At 38.1% G+C, this 23,915-nt stretch overlaps 2 long non-coding RNA genes across 2 annotated transcripts in view; one reads left to right on the forward strand and one right to left on the reverse strand.

Annotated features, from left to right (window-relative positions):
* LOC139032612 (uncharacterized) overlaps positions 1-10,469 on the reverse strand; it is a 1,302,716-nt gene extending 1,292,247 nt beyond the window's left edge. Inside the window, exon 1 of the long non-coding RNA XR_011485176.1 lies at positions 9,760-10,469. This is a non-coding gene — a long non-coding RNA (uncharacterized lncRNA). The remainder of the gene's footprint in view (positions 1-9,759) is intronic.
* Positions 10,470-11,110: 641 nt separating this feature from the next.
* LOC139032613 (uncharacterized) lies at positions 11,111-13,613 on the forward strand. The gene is made up of 3 exons (XR_011485177.1): positions 11,111-11,193; positions 12,492-12,691; positions 13,442-13,613. It is a non-coding gene; the product is annotated as an uncharacterized lncRNA (long non-coding RNA).
* The last annotated feature ends 10,302 nt before the right edge of the window (positions 13,614-23,915 follow it).

Raw genomic sequence — 23,915 nt, forward strand, 5'->3', positions numbered from 1 at the left:
ATATTCAATTACCCATACAAGATCATACAGATTTAGGTGAAATCAAATCTCAGATTCTGGCAGGATCCATTTAATGTCTATGATAATAAAATATCAAGATTAATTTTTTCAAGCAATAATTCACTTAACAGTCAACCACAACAATTCAGCATCTCCAATTATTTAAGAACATGCTTTTATGAAAGCTATTGCATTATTTTAATTATATTAAAAATCAAAAACATTCAGGCATATCCTCTGACTTAATTTCACATTTGATAATCTATCTTAAATAAATGCTTTTGGATGGCAACAAAAATATAAAGCACAATAAAACACTTCATTTAGCTTTTTGAATCTTATGAAAGTATAAAAGACAACTACCAAAATATATAACTATATGAGATTGTTAAGTGACTTCTTTTAAACCTATACAATGAAGTAATAGTCATTAAATTGATACTGTGGTAGGAAGATATTTAATGACATAGATGTTTTTAATTTTAAAAGTGTACATACGATGCTACATTAAGTACATGATAAAAACAAAATAAAATATGATACATATATCACAATATCATTTTATAGCTTATACAGCTGCATATTTTTTATTGTATTTTGCATTTCTCTTTTGTATTTTACTACATTATTATGCTTAAGAATTTTTCCTTATGTCGGCAAAGGAATACTAAAACTGTAGTTTAATCATATAAGGAAATACTGAGCAGTGGTTATATTAAACAAACATGCTCAAAATACATGAGTAAAGAAAAATCTTAACAATATAAAGGTGAGTAAAAAAGCAAGTTGTAAAAGCCTCCATAGGGTAAACATGCAATGAATTTTAAGACTCTACTATTCTTCTAAATTAATCTTTAAAATTACAAAATTTTATTAAGGCTATATTTTAAATCTTGAATTTGGTTTTGTGAGAGTAAATGATTAAACATCCCAATAAATGTCACAATAGAAATATTTCTGTTGGAAGTATTTTCATTCCTTTCATTCCATAATGTTATTTATCCTAACTTTCCTTTTCTGTCCCCTGAGTAATTGTACTTTTCTTTATTGTCATGCTATTTTAATAGGACAGTGGGCTCGGGGTGGCGGGTGGTTCTTGTTCCTGTCTGTGTTTGCAGCCTTTGAAAGAAAAGTTCTCACTGGTGGGGTGGGGGGGGCTTCTCCCAGCGTGGCTGGCAGGCAGCCCTTGGTAGTGACGCTGCTCTGGTGAACTGGGTCCTGGAGTTTTGGTCACTGTAAGTGGCAGTGCGCTAGAGCTAATCATATCTGAGGATGGTTCTCACCCTGGCAACACTCACAAGATAATGAAAGGTAGAGCACGACACGCCAATTCAGTCATTTCTAACAGAAATACAAGAGTACCCAGATGACTGTGCAAGAACCCCTCAAACACCTTCCTTCCCCAAACAAAATGCATAGGAATAGACAGACTATGGGGCGGTTGCTTGGTGAGCACTGATTTACCATAAAAAAATTAGTCATGTTATTTTATTTATAGAATATGCTGCTAACGCTACTAGCCCAAGCCTGCCTGCTGCATCAACGTTCAGAAGGCTAACCCCCCACGGTATTCCTGGAAGGGCAGTAAGACGAAGATCACCAAACTGTGCCTTTAGGATTCTGGATGTGTTTGTCCCTATCGTGTTCAGACCTGTTAGAAACGTTTGGGGTTTCCTTGGTAGCTCAGCTGGGCAAGAATCCGCCTGCCATGCAGGAGACCTCAGTTCGATCCCTGGGATGGGAAGATCCCCTGGAGGAGGGCATGGCAGCCACTCCAGTGATCTTCCCTGGACAGTCCATGGGGTCTCAGAGTCGGGCATGACTGAGACACAGCACAGAAACATCTGTCTCTTAGATATCGTCAACCCTGTCGGTAAGATTAGAGAGGCTGCCTTGGGAGCAGATTCTATTCTTTTTGGTAGAGGCTCCTTTTGTGTAGATTTGGTCCCATATCATGAGGTGTCTTCTCATCCATTATGATGTAACTGTTTATTTGAAATCTTAAGAGATTTGTGAGGGATCTTTCTCTTACTTTTGCCTACAAGGACAATATTTTTCCTGGATATTACATTACCAACACTATTTAATAAAATATTTTAAGAATTATTTATATTTTAAACAAGAATAAATGTTTTCTGACATTGCTCAATGGAAAATATTTTTAAATAAGACTTTCAACATATGACTGGCTAAACATGTGAAAGAATATTTAAATGAATATATCATATATAATGAAAAATCAATACCAAAGCTGATTCAAGAGTAAATTCTATTTCAATACTATTGTGCAAACTGAAACTTCCATTTGTTTTAATTTTTTCATATGTTAATGTTTTTCATTTGCTTTTAAATATTTTCATTTGTTGGTACATGCACACTTTTATTTAAATGTACCCAAAAAAAGTTCTTTTTATTTTTAGGTACTGTAAACTCAAATTTTAAAACTAATTGGAAGCTATTAATATTATATCAAACAATATTGATTGAAATGCACAAATTTTCAAAAAACTAAAATATTAAATGATCCAATATAAATATTATTAGCATGACAATTTGGAAAAAGTCTTGCCAAATCAGTACCAGGAAACTGAAAATTCAATTAACATTGGTTTCTGCACTATTTCAAGGTTATTTTCCCTCAAAATTTACTAAATCAAATAATGAGATTTACATATATATGTATATATATATTTTGGAGAAGGAAATGGCAACCCACTCCAGTCTTCTTGCCTGGAGAATTCCATGGACAGAGGAGCCTGGGGAGCGACACTCCATGGGGTCGCAAAGAGTCGGACATAACTGAGTGACTAAGACACACATACAGATAAGTTGGATTCAGTCATCAAACAACTTTTCATTTAACTGAAACAGTTTAAAATATATATGCTAAAACCATTATGTTTTTGCCGTCCTTTTTGTTCAAGTTAATTACTATTAAAAGGCAAAATCTTAAAACGTATAATAAAACAGACATACATCAACAGGAAATATTTTACTTAAAATCTTACTATGAAACTTCTAAGTGATAGACTATAAACACAATAGAAATATCACTGACTCATAATTATATTTAAAATAATAAACTGGTTGTTATTGTTCTTTTGGTTGCACCATGAAGTACTTGGGATCTTAGATCTTAGTTCCTAGACCAGGGAGCAAACCACACACTCTGCAGTAAAAATGTGTAGACTATTAACCATTGGATCATCAGGGAAGTCCCAAAAGTAATGAACTTTTATGATCCCACAGTTACCAATAAAATTTTGAAGAAATGAGAAACAAATTTGATTTAAACATATAACTTTAGAAATAAAATATATTTAAGGCTAATAATACTTTTCATTATTTTAAAGTAGTTTTGAATCAAAGTAAAATGAAGTTGGCAATAACTAAAATATTATCAAGTGCTTTGAATTTAATAAGCAAAATATTAAGTTCTATGGAAAAGTATTATGAAAAATGTGAATAAGGAACCTTTGAGTGATAAACAGATCTTGGATCTGTATTTTAGGAAAGACCTACAGTATAAGTAATGATACACTTGAAATATTTAGTATTCTAAACTCAATACCAGTATGTATCACACATAAGCATGTAAAGTATTTTCACTGTATTTAATTTGATCATAAAACAAACATACTCTACCTTGGGAATCTTTATATACCACAGCAAATTAAAATTATATATCTACTTTCTAAGATAATGAGGAAGAGAAATTGTGATACATCCCATCACAAAACATTCTCCAATGGTTAACCTCTTGGATTATCCTGTAAGTAACTGGATTTAAAAGAAAAATATCAGGGTACTATTTGTTTGTTTTTTAAATTGATGATATGAACAAATCAATGATGATGCTGTTTATTTGCTCAGTCCTGTCAGACTCTTTGTGACCCCATAGATTGTAGTCCACCAGGCTCCTCTGTCCTCTGTCCATAGGAGTTCACAGGCAAGAACACTAGAGTGAGTTGCAATTTCCTTTTCCAGGAGATGTTTCCGACCCAGGGATCAAACATCTCTGCTTGGCAGGGGAGTTCTTCAATGCTTAGCCACGAGGGAAGCCCAAATCAATGACAGGAGGAACCTAATATTTATAGAGCATTTAATTTTATATTTATCTTTTATATAATTTTTAATCAAGCTTATGAATACTGTCTAAATTTAGGAAAACGCTCTCCCAGAAAAAAAAGAGTTCAGGGAAATAAAGTAAATTGACATATTTGTTTTTCAATAATATAACATTACAACCTTTAAAACTCTATTCAATGGGATATTATTATTCTCTCAGGATATTCTATTCTAAGACAGTTCAAACTAATCAACATAGAAAATTATACACACACACACACACACACACACACACACAAACACATACACACACGGAAACCCATTTATCATTTCCAGTTGTCAAATTTGTTGAAATATGGGTTTCTCTATGCTGCTGTTTATTTTGTATATAATCACAGCTTAAACCTAGAAATATTTATCTTCCAAATAAAACTAATTCTGGAAATCTGCATCAACAAGTTCTTTTTAGTTTTATTAGTAACTACTCAAACAAGTTCATACTAGAATCACCCTATAACTGCTGAAATATTTTTTATTTTAAAAGGTAACATGAACAAATCTTTCTGCTTTAGTTAACACTTAATGAATAACTGATGGAGCCATAAACCAAAAGTTATTAAGTATCAATGCAGTCCATGAATGAATGAGTTGGTATTTGTAACTGCTATTAGTTAAATAAATGTATTTAACAAACTTGTATAAACTGGAGGGCAAAAAATCATGATATAAACAGGTGACCCCAGTCACCTTGCTTTCATCTTCATGCAACTCAACTAGGAGAGCATGTTTCCATTCTTACTTGCCTGGGGCACTAGTTTAGTAAATTCTATAGGCTTACAGCATTTGGGGGATTCTTTATTTCGTACGATAATGTTCATAACCTGATGTTAGCATCAAAGATCCTAGCAGGTTCCTAAACATACTCTATTCTACTGGATATGGGGAATTGAACAGGACTATAATCTGATTATATTCTTACTAAATCATCAGCAGAGTTGGGGGGTATATGTGAAGTAATATCAATTTGAACTTGTTGAAAACAGTTATTCAGTCTTTTAATTTGGCGACAGCATTATCTCTTCCTTCAATTTAGGCACAAAGTTCTGAAAATTTGTCACATATTACAAAAACCTTTAAAATATTCATATTAGAAAACAGGAAACAATGTTGGGGGTATAGGGGTTGTAAATCAGTCAGAATCATAAAACGCACTGCTATCATAATGCAAACACTAGGTAGACAACTGTTTTCTTCTAACAATAGGTAGTAAATTCTTCCATGATGCTGCTTTCTTTTTCTTTTAATTATGCCTTTTTCTATTTCTTTCAAATCTCCTACTTCTTGGAAAAATGCCTAGAAAATATGTTTATTGTAGTAATTGATAGATGATTCTGCAAAATCCTTAATTTTTTCACTAATTTGAGACCAAGTTTTGACTCATCCACCTTTTTCAGTAAACTTCTAAATGTATGTCCTATAAAAACAGGGAAGAGAGTTTTCCACCATCACTAAGAAATACCTGTGTTTGTCTTAGCCAATGATTTTAAACTTTAAATAACAATACAAGTAATCCATATAATATGCTATACTTAGGGATCGATCACCTATTTTATGGTAGTTGGATGACTAGTAAGGTGGCTTTCTAATCACATTTCTACAACTGAATATCTCTAAAACCACATAGAAAAAAATGCCTGAAGTCCCTAGACTTCAAAAAGACTTTTGGATAGTCAATGAAGTAAAATCTTTTCATTAATATTGATATGGTAAGAGAAAAATTACACTCAGGTTTAAAATGTAAATATATATATACTTAATACAGATGATTAAATACATATAATTTAGTTATATTATTCTTGGTAGAGTTTTATAAGAGTAAGTGCTTGTTGAAAAATGAAAAGGGTTCTTAGATATAAAGGCATTGCACTCAACATATCATAAACATATAAATTTTAGAGTAACATTAAAATTTTGAAATATCATTTGAAATATACCTTCAGATTCTCACCATTTCTGCTAAGACTTATAGTCTAAGATATATTTTTAACTGCTGTGCACATCCAGAATTTTTGTTTTCTTACGTTATAACTGATCTTTTATATATACTGCTTGAAACTCTTTCTTCATTCAGAAACTAAAGGTGTCACCCCCAATAAAACCCAAGGTTCACATATATGTGCATTTTCTAAAAATTACAAGTGAAAGTCATATTCAGTTATACTTTACATTATAGGTGAAGTCAAACAGGCTGCTGACAAGATAGAAATTAAAGGATAAAAAGATTTCATCTTTTGTTTGATCTTCACTGACTGATAAATCTATTTCATCTCTTAGATGATAATTTAATGGAGAAAAAGAAACAAAACTTGCTGCTTCTTCATAATCTCTCAGACCCTCTAAATATTTTCTTTAAAGTTTCATTCAACTGAAATATATTTAAGTCTAAAATCAATAGCTACACTTTTATACTGTTGGAAGAAAACTGCCTAAGACAGCTATAACAGAATAAAGTCCTGAAAAGATAGACATAATGAAAAACTTGGATAAAAATTACTATAATAAAAAGGACAAACAGTGATTGCCAGACGGCAAAAATGAAGTTTGGGTTAAATAGAGACACACACTTTAATTGATACTTTAAAATAACCTATTTGTGATACTGTAGCTTTTAAAATAAGAATTTAAAAGTTAATGATTAGAGAATTTCCAAAATTCATCAGTACACTACCACAGTCACTTCAGGAGACTTAATGATATCTGTCTACCTACCTTACATGATTCTGTCAAATAAACTTAACTGACCGAGTTTACTTATTGCATTAAATAGAGAGTATTGAGCATTTTTAAAAGTTCCAAAATATAATTTATGTATCTATAAGTCCACGTTATACCAGAATTATATTATTTGTATCAATATTTCATCGAGAATAAATTTATACAAAAACCTATAAACACCTGGTTTTGTCTGAAAATGTATTTATCACATAAGCAATAACTATACATACTCACTTCTACCTATTTTACTAAATCAACATTGCTGTTATTAGCTGCCTTTTAAATTACCAATTAGTTGCCATGCTCGAGGAATCTGACATGTCTAATAAAGATAAAAATTTATTAAATGTCCTATTCTCATATTTTTAAACATTTAGACATGGAATAAATATTTCAACAGTTTACATGGAAATATTTTTGGTTTTGCAATGTGTGAATGGGTAAAGGTATGTGATAAATTTTAAAACCCATAATCAATTTATGTGGCAACAGACAAGATAAAATCAGTTCCTTCAGAAAAGTAATTATATTACAACAGATGAATTCTGAGCCTTATTTAATATTATGGGAATGTAAAGGAAATAGTTTTTAGAATTCACAATTAAGTACTTTTCTAGAGATGTTATCTGATAATTTATAAAATAATCACCTATATCATATAAACCTGTACACTCAATCTAAAGCAGGTATAGTTCAAATGATTACTGGTACTACATTTTCCAAAAGCATCCTATTTGTCCCTAGGTTTCCTGAGATGCTTGATACATTGTTAGAAGTTTTAAAGTACTAAATAATAAAAATAAAATAACTGAGTTCTTCCAGAGTAGTTAAGCAGAGTTCTAAGACACAGTGAAACCTATAGCAAAATGCAATGAAAGGTGCAGTGACTGGAGATGGTCAGCCTAGATCTGACAAAAGGTTCTCTACTGAAACAGCCCACCAAAGACCTGAAGTTTCTTAAGCCTTTGCTGCTTTGCCTGTAAAATGGACAGCCTGTTTTTTTTGTTGTTGTTGTTGTTGTTAACTGTAAAGCTACACTGTCAGATGCATGACTGCCTGTAAAGTTTATAAATTTATGTAGGAAGGCAGATTATCTCTCTACATGATCATTGTTACAATAATTACCAATGTACAGGCACAAAATAGTAGTCTTTGAAGATTTTTTCCTTTCTATCTGCATGTATGATTAATGTGTTCAGGTCACAGCAGTTAAAAAATTCATGTGAGTCTAGGAAAGAAGGACTAGCAATTCACCAGAATTACTAGAAAGTTTTATCAACTTTTCTTCTTCAATTTCAGTTACAGTAAATTATTTCAAGAAATATGTATATCGGCCTAGCTTAACTTTGTATAGCACAAACTCAGTTACATTCGAACTACTGAAAAGTATTGAAACTGATAATGTTGATTCACTTTTAAATACAAGTTTATGTAGTCTTTCAAATTATCACACAGTAATTAGCCTTTAATATAACAAGAGGAATTGTTTTCCATGCTGCTCTGAATCACCCCCAAAATGTAACTATACGACTAATTGGTATTTCTCACATGAGTGAATCATATTATTCTTTAATCGGTGCAAGGAACTATTTTTTAATGTATTATGGAAGAAAAAAACTTAAAGAATTGAAATTTCTACAGATATGCTTCAATTATATTTCAGTTGGCATGATTTTTTTTTTTCCCAAGCAGGACAGAAAATCCACTGCCTCTCCTAAAATGAGCTCCAGATACTTTTTTTTTTTTTTTTTTGGTATCATGGTGACTGAGCAGGGATAAATGAGTGTGGCAGGCAGGTTCTAGTACAGCTTTCCACTGCTCCATCTGCTGGATCAGCCCACATCGCCTGCACCAAGCGGTAACCTCTAAAAAGTAACACGAACTAATTCAGCAGGTGGCTTCAAAAGGCTCACGCACGTTGCTTGAGAAACTTACTGTGACTTTTTAATTTGTGTTTAGCCTAGAGTTCCAATTTCACTGATAATTTCAAAGAAAAGAATAATAATGAAGAAACCACAACCGCCATTAAAACAGAGGCACTGAAGATATGCTTCACCGTAGGGTATCTAATACAAACAAGAAGGAACTAGGTACATCCATTGCAGGTTTGCACACTGCTCCAACCACAGAGGTAGACATTTCTCCTAAGGGTCCTAAGAAGTCGTTCACCTCATTGAGAAATGGAAATATATGCATAAAAGTTTTAAAGAGATTAAAAAAAAAAAAAGCATGCCTATCAGTAAGTGCATAAAGACCACAGAAGAGAAGAATGCCTGTTCAAACAGGATTTACCCAAAGACCAGGAAGCCCTCGGCTTCTTTCCTCCGCAGCATCTTTGCAGGCAGCTCCGGTGTCGCGCTTTCGGAGCAGGCAGCCACACTTTTCCTCCAGCTCCCAGTCACAGGCGGGACAATGTGCAGCCGCCGCCTTCCGCCAGGCTGCCGTCCCGGCCACCACGGCCGCCACCACGGTCGCCACTGCAGCCGCTACTGCAAAGACAGCGTTAACTCCCCTCTTGGAGTCGAGTAGCTGCAAACTTCCCCTGCTTTACATGTACCTTTTCCTGCAAACTTGAACGTCCTTCCTTGCAGAAGGGCCAAGGAAAACCATTATAAGCATCACAGGGAACAGTAATAAAGGACACTCCCGCAAGGTAAGACCTGCGCCTTAATCAGAGCCGCGATGTTCAACCAGATGGGGAAACACCACGGCCAGCGGATCCTCCCCCCGGTCGGAGCCCCTTGGCCAGGGGTGCCCACGCCACCGGGGAGGGTTTGGCTGCAGCCGCTACGGGCAGCGCCAGGCGGAGGTAAAGTTTGACAAATGACGATTGCTCCGGGGGAGGAGAGACCCCGAGCAGCCCGCAATCCGCGAGGGCTGTGCAGGGTTCGAAGCCGTGGGGAAAGTACCACGTACCTTGCTGCGATCGCCAGGCGCGGAGGCCGAGCAGGGAGCGTCGCTGGAGGTGGCGGGGCGAGAGTCCAGCCCTGGCCGCGGGCTCCCTCCCGAGCGAGCCGAGGCGCAGCCGCCGCGCCCGGGCGCAGGGCCGAGGCACCGCCGCCGCGCCAAGGGCGCAGGGCACCGCCGGGCACTTGGCCCAGAGAAGTTGGGCAGCCTCCGCCGCGGCCCCGGCGAGCGGTGCGAGCAACACGTTTAGTTTGAACTTTCCAGCTCCAGTCCCGGCAAATACACACTCACGCACACACACGCGCGCGCGCGCGCCGGGAGAACCTCTCAGAGGCGAGCGAACGGGCACCGGGGGCTCTCTGGCTGCGTCTCGCTCGCTCGCTCGCTCTTATTGGCGCGGAGGTTATTGTTTTATTTATTTATTTCCTCCTCCCGTCTCCGTCCTCCTCCCGCGCCTCCCGCCCCCTCCCTCCCTCCTCCTCCGCCCCCCGGTCCGCGCGGCCGGCCCCGGCGCTCCAGCTGCGGCGCGCGGCTGGCGGGGGCTGCGGCGGCCGGGGCTGCGCGCCGGGCGGGGGCGCGGGGACGGGCCCGGGGAGGCGGGCGGGCGGGGAAGGCGAGGACTGCGGGCCGCGCGCCGGAGGTGAGGGGACAGAGGCGGAGGCGGCGCGGGGAGGACGGTGCGGCGCGCTTCCGCCTGCCGGGAAGCTAGGGAGACGCGGGTGAAGCCTGCACGGCTACCTCCCGGCCCCGACCGAGCCCCGGCGCGCCCGGACCCCGCGGCCTCCGGCTCCCGGCCGCCCGAAACGCTCAGCCCCCTCCCGCAGATTCCAGCCCTGCCGCCTTTCCAGCTCGCCCCGGGCTTGTCCTAACCCCTCGGGGACGCTCCAACGCGCCACCACCGCTCAGCCAGGGAGGCGCGAGTTGGCTTTTTTTTTTTTTTTTTTTTAAATAGTGGTTTAAATGCTGCGCAATTCGGCTTCCCTCTCCCCACCGTCCTCGCCCCCGATCATCGGGAGAGGTTTTAGTCCACCCCCGGTGCGGCGCCCGCGCCTCGCTGGGCTGGCTTCACCCCGGTAGGAGATGCGAGAGGTGGCCCCAGACCGCAGCCTCCGAGCGCAGTTTGGGGCGCCCTGGTCATGCTCCAAATCCACCCACGAGCTCCGGCGCACGGATGTCTCTGCTGCTACGATTCGCCCCCTAATGAGCTCGCCGGTGTCCATTGACCGCCGGTGCCACGGCCTTTCAGTGACAGTCTACCTGGTTCCCAAAACTGCAGGAGGGATGACCTTAGAGCTGGCCGCCCTCCCCCACCCTGCTCAGCCTCCAGGCCGGGCTGCGAAGAGCCCGGTCCCCATTCAATGAAATTGATCTTCCACTTGCATCTTCCCGAACCTACTTTGGAGCGGCTTCTTCAACGCATACCCCTTGCAGGCTTCCCATTAGGTAAATCTGGTTTGGGTTTTTGTTTTACGGGTTCATGATTTCAGTCTTGGAATGGGGGAAAATAAATAAAAGGAAGTAATTCTCGAATAGAGCCAGATAAATAAACAGTCAGTAAACGAATCACCGTCCCAGAGACTGGAGAGCAGATCTCACCTCTTGCATTTGGAAGCAGGGCTCCTTTCCTCCGTAATTTATCCTCCAAAGTCCTAACAGTTTGGGGCTATATCGTAGTAGGGCTCCAGGTATAGCAACGCTGTGACACGGGAGTCCTTACATTATCTGGTATAATATGCACTTACTGTTTTTTCTGTCCAAAAATAACGTCCAGTTTCTCTGCAGCGTATTCATCAGATAGCCATCCCATAGTGTTTTAGATCTTTTCTCAGAGATTCCCGGGTAAGTGTACAAATACTCCTTAAAAAGCTGATTATTTCACTGATTTTACATTTTCATTGACATCTGGAGTAAGCCCCCCAGAGGTCAGACAAGGAACAGGTGAAAATTCTGAAACAGGAGAAAACGAAAAAAATAAAAACTCATCCTTTCAGAATGTTACTATTCTCTGGCACCAGGTTTAATATACACTTGCCATTTTCAAAGAAGGTAAAAGGGAAGCACCAATATCTAGACATCCAGCTCTCCCCCCACTCATGAAGCACCAGCTTATTATGAGAAAAGGGGCCACTCTAGTTGAATTTAAGACCCTCCTACTGTATGGGAGGATCCAGAGATAATCCCCCCAAAGCAGGGAAGTGCCTCCTTGGTCAACCAAATAGTGGGTATGAAGGTGTGCCCATTTCTCAGGGCATCTGTACCAGTAAAGAAGTAAGATGGTTGCTCAGAACCCGAAAGGACCACTTGTAACTTAAGACCCAGGTCTTTGGAAGCATGTATGTCTCTACAGAATACCACCCCACACCCCACACCCCATCCCACCATGTGGCCAGGGGAACACCTGTCTGATGTTGATACTTTTATTGTTCTTGTTCAGTTCAATTGTGCCTGACTCTTTGCGTCCCCATGGACTGCAGCACGCCAGGCTTCCCTGTCCCCCACCCCACCCCCCATCTCCTGGAACTTGCTTAAACCTGTATCCATTGAATCCATTGATACTTTTATAGTGCTTTGCATACAACCTTCTCTGGATATATATCTTGTTGGTTTGTTCCTATTGGCTGAAAAACAAATGAGATGGCATTCATATCTAAAATTTTTCTCAGGGAATACAACTGTGCCCTAGTACCACTTTCTTCAATCTCTCCATATACATTTGCTTCCAGTATGCTTCTGTATTCCAGTGTCCAGAGTGACCAGTGCTCACGGGAGATGCAGCCCACAGTGACGGTCACTGTCAGGATCACTAGGAATACACACGTCTGGTGCTGAGAAAGATGTTGCCTCTAGATGCAGCAAACATCATAAGCTGAGACCTGAGATGGAGAAAAGATGTTTAAACCAGGAACTGATATTAATCATCATAGTAAATCATTGAATATTTGTAAGTGTCTACTATCTTTGAACTTCATCTGTTTCAATGATTGTGTTTATGTTTGTACCCACAGCACAAGGTCTATTTCATAGAATTTGTAAAATATGTGTGGAGGGAGTTAAAATTATAGAAATGTAAAGGGGGTGTGTAGCCTTTTATTTGTTAAGGGTCACTGAATGAGCGGGAAAGTAAATATTAATCATTCCATAGATATTAAAGAATATCTTAATGTTGAGTTTATTTTGAGAAATACAAAAAAATCCACCATTTTCTATAAAATATATAACTATTGGATTGATAAAATTTGTCTTTTTGCGTGGTTTTTTTTTTTTTTTTGGCTGCATCATGTGGCATGTGAGATCTTAGTTCCCTGACCAGGGATCAAACCTGTGCGCCCTGCAGTGGAAGGAACGAGTCATTTTTTTTTCCCATTTATTTTTATTAGTTGGAGGCTAATTACTTTACAACATTGCAGTGGTTTTTGTCATACATTGAAATGAATCAGCCATGGATTTACATGTATTCCCCATCCCGGTCCCCCCTCCCACCTCCCTCTCCACCCGATCCCTCTGGGTCTTCCCAGTGCACCAGGCCCGAGCACTTGTCTCATGCATCCAACCTGGGCTGGTGATCTGTTTCACCATAGATAATATACATGTTTCGATGCTGTTCTCTTGAAACATCCCACCCTCGCCTTCTTCCACAGAGTCCACAAGTCTGTTCTATACATCTGAGTCTCTTTTTCTGTTTTGCATATAGGGTTATCTGAATGGATGAGGAAGCTGTGGTACATATACACCATGGAATATTACTCAGCCATTAAAAAGAATTCATTTGAATCAGTTCTAATGAGATGGATGAAACTGGAGCCCATTATACAGAGCGAAGTAAGCCAGAAAGGTAAAGACCATTACAGTATACTAACACATATATATGGAATTTAGAAGGAACGAGTCTTAACTACTGGAACAACAGGGAATTCACTGGATTGGTTAAATTTGTTTTAAAATCTTCAACTTCTTACAGTGAGCAAGGCAAATAAAAGGAGATTAAAAAGATGTAAAAGAAAAAGGAAGATTAAAGAAAATGAAAATTCTGACCCCAGATAAGGAAGCTGTTTCGAGGCCGTAGGTGATATGATAGGTAGATGGTAGGAATCATCAAGAGAGTCAGAGATATTAGTGTCCTTTCACTTGTGGCCCAAAATAGCAACAGTCCTCAGAAAACTCCTTAAATCTCTGCTTAAGATCCTGAATTTATGGAAATTTGCTTAGACACCACTTTTTTGCTTGTGTAATAAAACTATACTGTACTAGAGAATGAAATCAGATCAATAATCTTCATTTCCCCAATCAATAAATTGACTCACTTTTTCATAAAAGATAAACTGAGTCATAGTTTTATTTGGTAACAAATGTTAGTAATTTTTTTAAATCTGTGAATGTTCATGAGCAAGTCACACATACTCCCCTTTTCCAAAATCCCTCTTTAGTAATTCATTCCTAGTATTTAGTGTGTTAAGTCTCTTGCTTTTCAGATTCTCCAACATTTATAAATATTGTTACAGTAAAACAAAAAACAACAACAAAAAAGAGTCCCTACTCTATATATACACATTTTGACACAAATATGCACATTATAAAGCAAAGATTCTCAATCCACCTCTTCAGTCTTAAGTTTCTTATGCTCATCTCACCTGTCAAGGTTGAGAAGGCAGCTTCCTCTTCCCCATACAAGGCAGCATCACTAGGCATCACTAGGTTCCTCAACCTCTGATTCAAGTTTCACTGAAATCCTGGAATGAGGAACTCAGGGATCCAGAGCATCAACAGTAGTGGGCCATTTTATATAAAGGACTTGAACTTCTACAGATTTTTATATCCTCGGGGTTGCTGGGGCTAATCCCCTGCAAATATCTAGGGACAACAGTACCCTTCACCAACCACCACTAAACTCAACCTGTTTTTCCCTACTCCTGGTGTCTTTAGTCTCCACATTTAGAGTGTTCAGGAAAAGATCAGGGAACCTTTGGACAAGTTCTTCAGTTATATCTTAAGTGTGGATAAAGAAGGGCAGTAAATTAACTGTTAGTGAATTTAAGGTTATACTAGTAGAAATTCCAACTGATTAAAAAGTTCATTCCCCAGAGAGGCCAGTGCCATTTCTGGAAACTGTGGCAATTGTGACTGTACCTAATCCTGTAGATGCTGGTGCTTGAATATGGTCATTCTGAGAGTCCCTGTGTCTAGAAACTCAGAGCTCATCTTCACTAATCTCTTGGTTTCTTCCTGTCTCACAAACTGGCCTCCTCTGATTCTTCCTGTGGATTTTGCCTTCCTTCTCAGGACCCTTGCAAACACTATTCCCTCTGCTTAGATCACCTGCATTTTCTCACCCACCATCCTCAACTCATCCTCTTGCTCATCTCCGTGCTCCGGGAAATGTCACACGCTAAGGATGACATAGGCATGCTAAACACCTCCTGGATTGGTTACTTCCTAAAATTTGCTATCATGGCTCCCAGACCTTTCCTGTATTGTATACAGGACAACTTAAAAGTTCATACAACTGAAACATTTACCGAATATTTTTCCCAGCTCTGGACTAGAAATTCCATGAGAGGAATTTTCATTGTATGTTAATCTCTTAGTGCAGGGCTTGTTGTAAAGTAGTTGCCAAAAGCACATTCTTCTTAAATTAATGTATGAAAGAAAAATCAATATAATCCAGGATGGCCAATGTCTGGCTGGACAGTGGGATGCTGGATACTTGGGACATGGTGTGCTGCACTGTGCTTATTCACTCAGTTGTGTCTGACCCCATAGCCCACCAGGCTCCTCTGTCCATGGGATTCTCCAGACATGAATACGGGAGTGGGTTGCCATGCCCTCCTCTAGGGGGTCTTCCCAACCCGGGGATCAAACCCAGGTCTCCTGCACTGCAAGTGAATTCTTTACCATCTGAGCCACCAGGCAAGCCATGACAGGGTAAAGAAAAAACTACCTCATTTTATCCAAATAGATTCTAGTTCCATCATTATTATGGAACCCTGGTATTTTTCAAAATCCTAGAATATTTTCAAAAATAGGATACTTTTTCTCATTGAAACTTTATGGTGAAGAAAGTCCTTTTAAAAAAAAATTGTATGACCAAAAGGAGTGGAAATTTACCAAGAAAGAAGAAGAAATTACAGCATTTTGATATTCTAAGTAAACAAATTTTTATTCTTGGCCAGTTTTGTGAGAAGTTCTGTTTATGCTTTGAATATTTCCTTATTAATAAGAAGTTCAACTCTGTCTTGAATTAATTATAGTATGTTTAGTACAAAGTCAGGAAGGTCTTCAGCAAAATTTATATTACTATTAGTAGAGTATATAAGTAAGGAAGAAAAGAAGAAATAATTAATGTCAAATTATTCCCAACTATGACATTCACAGAAAATCAGATTTTAAAATGCAGATGTCAAAGACAATTGGAAATTTAGAGCCAAATTTTCTCTTCTTACTGAGACTATATTTTCATAGACCATTTACATACCTCTGAAGCTTGATCTTTTGCAACTTAACCTCATTCTGAATGCCCATACTTCTACTGACCTTTCTCACAATTTGATCTTAAAAGGTACTTTTCATAGTCTTTCACTTTAATGGAAACTTCTGATATCAGAAGACCCATATTAATTTTTACCTTTTTTGGTAACTGCTGAATAATATTTATCTCACATTAAAATATTTAACATAATTTTCTAGATTTCATTTACATTAAACAGCAATGAAAACTTGAAGTTTTAAGCATTTATATTTTTTATTTTATAATTCAAGGAGCTTATGGTTTTTCTTTTTGTTTCCCACTGGAGATACCTAAAAAGTTCTCCACACTTAAATGCAATCTACAAATGATAAATTCATAAGTGTTTAATATAAAAGGAAGGACCTATATAATTTGAAAAGATTTTTAATTTAAATTTATTCTTTTTGATAGGGAGTCCCACACATGCATTTGAAAGATTCTATTTATCAAAGTATTAATCATTGTATTAAATATGGCTATACATATAGTCATGTATGTATATATATATATATATATATATATATATATATATATATATAAATATGAGTCAATCTCAAAATGTTCTATTTGATAGGGGCATCCAACAGGTCAAGAGCCATGCCAAGAGCCAACCAATTTTTTTCAAAGGTGAAATTTCTCAAAGTTATTGGTAACATTTTCAAATATTACTCAATGTTTATTCCTATTAAAATGAATTTTAAGTCTGCAATTTTGGAAGCTGTAAATGAGAGTGAAGGAGAGCAAACTCAGTAAAGAATTGGAATATGGAGAGTGGTTCCCTGTTACTAAGTGAAAATGAAATTGTCAGTCACTCGGGCCTGTCCGGCCATTCGCCACCCCATGGACTGTAGCCAGCCAGGCTCCTCTGTCGTGGAATTATCCAGGCAAGAATGCTCAAGTGGGTTGCCTTGCCCTTCTCCAGGGGATCATCCTGACCCAGGTATTGAACCTGGGTCTTCCACATTCTAGGCACTGTTACTGAGAGCCCAACATAATTTTTTCAACAGTAACTGAAGTCCAGTTTAATGGATCACACAAAAGAACACACACAAAATTTAAGGGAAAGAGAAGCAGATGAGGACATTATATTAATATTTTATTCTCTATGAAGAAAGTGAAAGTATTAGTTGCTCAGTCACATTTGACTCTGCGACCCCCGGGACTGCAGCCCACCAGGCTCCTCTGTCTGTGGAATTCTCCAGGCAAGAATACTGGAGTGGGTTGCATGCCCTTCTGCAGGGGATCTTCCTGACCCAGAGAGTGAACCTGGGTCTCCCACATTGCAGGCAGATATTTTGCCACCTGAGCCACCAGGGAAGTCACTCTGTGGTACATGGTTGCTGACAAATTTCACGTGCTCCTAAACATGCAACTGGATCTCCTCTCTTGATCATTAGCGTGAAGAAAGCAATTCTGGACTAACTCTACTTAGAGCCAGTGAAGCTCAGTTCTCAGGTGCACCTTTTCATGGGGCAGAAGCAGGGAATACCAATGATTGAGTTCAGTAATATTTAAATGCTATATTTTAAAATTGAATAAGTATATGTAACATAAAACTTATCATTGAGATGATCTTATAGTGTACCACTCAGCAGCATTAATGATATTCTTTTTGTTGCACAACCATCACCACCATCCATCTCCAGAACTCTTTCATTCTCCAGAACTGAAACTCTGTCCCCAGTGATTGTCCCCAGACAATCACTCCCCGGCACCCTCTCTCTTCAGCCCTCAGCAATTCCATTCCACTCTGTCTCCTGAGTCTGAGTACTCTGGGAACTCCTATTGGCGGGAATATATTGTCCTAATGCGACTGGCTTGTTTCTCTTAATATAATGTTCTCACTGTTCATCCATGTTGTGGCATGTGTTAGAGTTTCCTTCCTTTTATAGGCTGAATAATACTCCATTTTACCTATATGCCTCATTTCATTTATCCATTCATCTTTTAATGATTTGCCTCTACCTTTTGACTATTATGAATAACGCTGTTATGCATAGTGGTGGTTTAGTCACTTAAGTCGTGTCTGACTGTTCTGCGACTCATGGACTGTAGCTGCCAGGCTCCTCTGTCCATGGGATTCTCCAGGCAAGGGTACTGAACTGGATTGCCATTTCCTTCTCCAGGGGATCTTCCTGACTCGGGAATTGAACCTACTTCTCCTGCACTGACAGGAGGATTCTTTACTACTGATCCACTAGGGAAGTTCTGCTGTTATGCATATGGAGGTACAAATATCTGTTCAAATCCCTGCTTTCAGTTTTTTGAGGGCATACATCCAGAGGTGAAATTATTGGATCATATGTTGGTAATTTTATGCCTTTTTTTTTTTTTTTTGAGGAAATGCTGTACAGTTTTCCATAGCTGCCTTAGCATTTTGCATTCACAGTGGTGGTACACAGTTACAGTTTCTGCACATTATTGTCAACTCTTGATATTTCTTTTCTTTTTCCCCTTCTTCTTTCTTTCTTTCTTCAACCTTTTCTCTATTTCTTTTTCTTTCTCTCTTCTTTGTTTCCTTTCTCCTCTCTTTCATCCTCCCCTGCACCCTCAATAGCCATCTGAATGTCTGTGAAATTACATCTCACTGTGATTTTGATTTGCCTCATTTCCCTTCCCTAGTGATGACTTTTGCCAAGCATTTGTTTATGTGCTTTGGGGCCATTCGCATATCTTTGGAGAAACATCTATCCAAATCTATTGCTGATATTTTAAGATGGGTTGTTTTGTTGTCAGTGAGTGGTAGTAGTAATTCACATGTTCTGTATGTTAGTGTTAGAGGCTCAGTCGTGTCCAGCTCTTTGCAGCCTCATGATCTGTAATGCTCAGGTTTCCTCTGTCCATGGAAGTCTTCAGGCAAGAATATTGGAGTGTGTTCCCTTCTCTAGAGGATCTTCCTGACCCAAGGATAGAAGCAGGTCTCCTAAATTACAGGCAGATTATTTACCATTTGAGCCACAGGGAAGCCCCACATGTTCTGTATCTTAATCCTTCATCAGATATGTGACTTGCAAATATTTCCTCCCATTCTGTGGCTTACCTTTTCATTCTGTTGATAGTGTCCTTTGATGCACAAAACTTTTTAATTCTGATGTAGTCCAGTTATCTATTTTTTCTTTAAAATGCAATGTATTTTCAAATAAGAATGAATTTAAAAGCATAAGAAACTGTCCAAATTTTCCATATAGATGGGTCTGTATTACAAAATTTTGTTTTTGGCTCAGGGTCCACTCTGGCTCAGCATGGCTTTGCTCTGTGCATTTTCTATACTACGCATTGTGAAATGTAAATCCTTTGGGTTCAAAGGCCTCTATTAAACAGGTAGACAAATAATATAGGAAGATTCTACTAAAGAGGCTTCCTTGGTGGCTCAGATGGTAAAGAATCTGCCTGCAGTGCAGGAAACCTGTGTTTGATTCCTAGGTTAGGAGAAGGGAATAGGTATCCACTCCAGTATTCTTGTCTGGAGAATTCCATGGACAGAGGAAGCTGGTGGCCTATAGTCCAGGGGATCGCAAAGAGTTGGACACAACTGAGCGAATAACACTTAACATTCTACAGGTGAGTTTCTGCATTATGAAATAAATTGTATCAGATTGATGAGAGTTTATACTTTTCTTTATTTGGATTTTGTCTATTTTCAGGAAAGAGGAATAAAATCCAAGTCTCTATTTGCAGCAGTTTTTTTCTGTACCAGTGGGATTATTCTTGTTAGATACGAAATTGTCTTATTTCTTGATGGGAATCACAGCTGCAAAGAGTTCCCAGGGAGTTGCCCCAGGAGGAGAGATGCCCCAGTGAGGCAGGCAGCAAAGTGAGTAAAAACCTATTTTGTGTATATCGTGCCTAAAGCATTTTCTAACCCAAAGAAATCATGTCTTCATGTTGTATAGGGAAATCATAAATCCAGAAGCCTGGAAATGTTCTGAAAGCTCAAGGAAAAGTTTGAGATATTAATAGATTTAATAGATTTCCTTCTAAATGTCTGCACATGGCACTCTAAGATTCCTTTTATCTTAACCACTAGTGACTGTATGTAGATTTACCTTGCTGAAGAGAGCATACATAGTTACCATTGTTCTACAGTCTGTATCTCTACTTTTGTCAGATGAAAACAATAAACTAGATTAATGTACATTTTCTTCTTTGTAGTGTTTCCCATTGTCAAACACTGAACTCTTCTCTTTTAAATGGTTGGAGCAGTGGTTGACTTTGTTTTGAAGCTCGTATTTAAGAAGGTATTTTAAAGGAATGAAGTTCGTGCTCTTAACATCCTTAGAAATCAGTCCTCAAAGACCATTGCACCACCTGTCAATCAGCAGACGCTGCCACGTGACAACAAAGACCATGAAAGTTGCTTGTAAACTGCTTTGAGTGGGAGCAGTTTATTTTCTCAACAGACGAGAACAGAGGATTTTTTTTTTAATTAAATGAAGTTCAGTTTTATAAAGCCATCTGAATCTTTTTAACTGCTTTCTTTAAACACGCATAGTAAAATCTTTCATGTGAATTTCATTAATCTTCAAGGTCATTTAGGAGAAAATGGTAAAATCTATGACAGAAGTGTTGTGCATTTAATGCAGGTGTTTCCCTTCAATTGGATATATGCTAAGACAATAGATGTGAATTCACATCTGCTCTTACTAGCACGTTTGGAAAGAGATCATAACATACTACATACTCTCTCCTCTTTTTCATGGCTAAGAGCATATCTACCATACAATATTTACCTTCAATTCACTCTGATTATTTTTATTTTCAGTAAATTAAAAGGAGAAGACAGAGAAAAAATAATCTATTATTCCCTTAATTGATTTTAGTTATATCTGAATGCCCAGGATTGTCCCAGTAATTCTGAGAGAGAAATATATAATTTGATACAAGATTGGACTTTATGCCAGAAGGATATTTTAATGAGCATATTAAAATTATAGATTTTCACAACTTGTACTTATTGTGTTTTTGTAATATATATTCATCGCTTTAATTGAAACTAATGTCCACAGCAGAGAAAACTATTTCAAAAGCAAGATATTCTTTTAATGCTTTCTTTTTACTTCTGAAATGCAATCAATCAGTTGTAAAGGACTAAGTTTTCACTTAATTATTTTCATATGCTCATCTCAAAAAATTTTGCAACAGCTTAATTATGTATGTTAATGTGCAGGAATTTAGACTGAAATTCTGTTATGCAGATGTGTCAAGACAGAACTGTTAAGTGCTGGTGAATTTCAGACAATTTACTGGTGCAATTTACTAGAATTTCAATGATGATGGTAGAAAGGGAATATTCTCTTCAAGTTAGTAAATAATTAGTACTGTCAATAAACTTGTAAATAGTGTGCTATGTGAGCTTATTAGTTGCTGTGACTTGCTGATAATTATAATTTTGAAAACACATTGGTAATAGAAGACAACCTACACTGAAGAAAACAAAATCAGTTTAAGTCAAAATAATGAACAACAAAAAATGTATTTTGCATTGAGATAATCTAATCTGATAGATTCAAATGACAAAAGGATGGCTGTGATAAAATCTTGATTAGCTAGAATGCTCTAGAATAGCTGTGTATAATTAATTACATTTTTTATTAAGAGTTAATTGGCAGTTTGTTTCAATAATTTATCAGTTTTTCTGTAAATGTTAAGATGGTTCCTAGTTTAATAGACAAAGTATTTTATACCTTCTCAGCAACATGATCTTCAGCTAACATTATTTTTTTATATAAATTGAGTTATATGTTATAGTATGGGTTCAACATTAGAAATACAAAAATAAATAAATCCTAGCTTCTTAGGATTGGTATCTTATAGCTAGATAGCCATCAGAAATGTTAAGAATGATTATGCAACATCATGGCCCAAAATGGTTATTACTAAACTTTTTAATATTTGAAAATCTAATAGGTAAAGTAATACTCATTACATATTAATATTTATGTATTTATTGTCTGGTCTTTTACATCTTTAAGATTCATTTGTAATGTTTATAGGGTAAACTATTCTTTCATGTCATTGCCCATTGTTTGGTTGGGCTGTTGATTTTCTTCCTAGTGATAACTGTCACATAACGATAACTCGTCTTGCAGCACCATTAGTGATCCTCATCCCAGCCAGGTAATCCAGAAAAATCTCCCCATTTCCAGATCCTTAATTTAATCACACAAGCAGAGCCCCTTTTGCCATTAAGGAAGTATATACTTGGGTTCATGGGCTGTACATTGTACAACAGGCCAACAAAAGAAAATTAGACACAAGACTTAAAATATATTATCACTGAAATACAGCTCCAAGAAGAGTGGGATAAAAAATTAAAGTAAACATAGGAACACTTAAGGACACAAAGGAGTAGTCTGTGTATAGACAGACATATATGTATACAAAAAAAACACTTTTCCAATTAAGCAATTAAGTAGGATATTAGAGGGAGAGACTATCACATCTGAGACCAAAATCAGGCCCTGAAAGATCAAGGGCAAAATATACAGTGGTAGAAATCCTGAAGGATAATAAAGAGACTGTAGGACAGATCTAGGAAATACATAATAAAAATGATAGGTATTCCACAGATGGAAAAAGGCAATAATCACATAATAGGAAATAATTCATCTGTGATTATAAAAGACCTCCATCTACAGGCTGAGAGGGCTTGCTGAGACCCAGTCTGTACTGGCGAGAAAGGACACTTACTTGGCATATATTGTAAACCTCCTGAAAGATAAGGACAGAGAGAAAAATAACACAAACACAGGGTGGAAAGTATAGATCCCTTACAAGGGGAAAACAGACTAGTGTTTGGAGGTCTCTCATGCAATGTTGGGGCTTCCCTGGTGGCTCAGAAGGTGAAGACTCTGCCTGTGATGCAGGAGACCTGGGTTGAATTCCTGGGTCAGGAAGATCGCCTGGAGAAGGGCATGGCAACCTACTCCAGTATTCTTGCCTAGAGAATCCCATGGACAGAGGAACCTGACAAGCTACAGTCACTGGGGTCACAAAGAGTCAGTCACAACTGAGCGACTAACACGTTCACTTTCCTTCATGCAGTGTTGGAAGTGAGAGGAGCCTGAGATAATATCTACAAACACAGAAAACTGTCACCAGAGGATCTTATGCCCAGTCAAGATAGCACTTACATGTCAGAGAGAAAGACTTTGTGACCATACAGGAAAACCGTAGTGTATGTAATTCATTTGCCTATTGAGGAAACTACTTGAGAAAAAGATCCCTAATTATATACATAATTATTCTGAATCAGAAACTTCAAGATGAGGGGGAAAAGAAAGCAAAGGGGATGGAAAAGAGCATCCCATTCTGTGTTTCCGTGGGCATATGTGAATCATGGAAAATTAACCCTGGAGACAATGAATGGTTACCCAGGAATACGCAACATGATTGTGGAATAGCGGCTTTACTAATGGAAGGGACCTGCTCTTGTTGAAGTTCTACGTGTTGTACAACCCAATGTAACACAGGAGTTTGGGGAAGGAGGCAGATGGATGGAGGACTAAATGCTTTCCAAACCCGTCATCTGGCAGAGGCGGGTGGTAGAGAGCGCAGAGGGGCAGTAAAAGTGCTTAGAGAGCCTTCTTCTATTGGGACAAGCGCAAGTATGGACAAGAGAGAATCTTGGAGATAGAAATAAGTAGCATCTTGTTTTCAAATA

This window comes from Odocoileus virginianus, chromosome 32 (assembly GCF_023699985.2).
Source record: "Odocoileus virginianus isolate 20LAN1187 ecotype Illinois chromosome 32, Ovbor_1.2, whole genome shotgun sequence".
Taxonomy (NCBI): domain Eukaryota; kingdom Metazoa; phylum Chordata; class Mammalia; order Artiodactyla; family Cervidae; genus Odocoileus; species Odocoileus virginianus.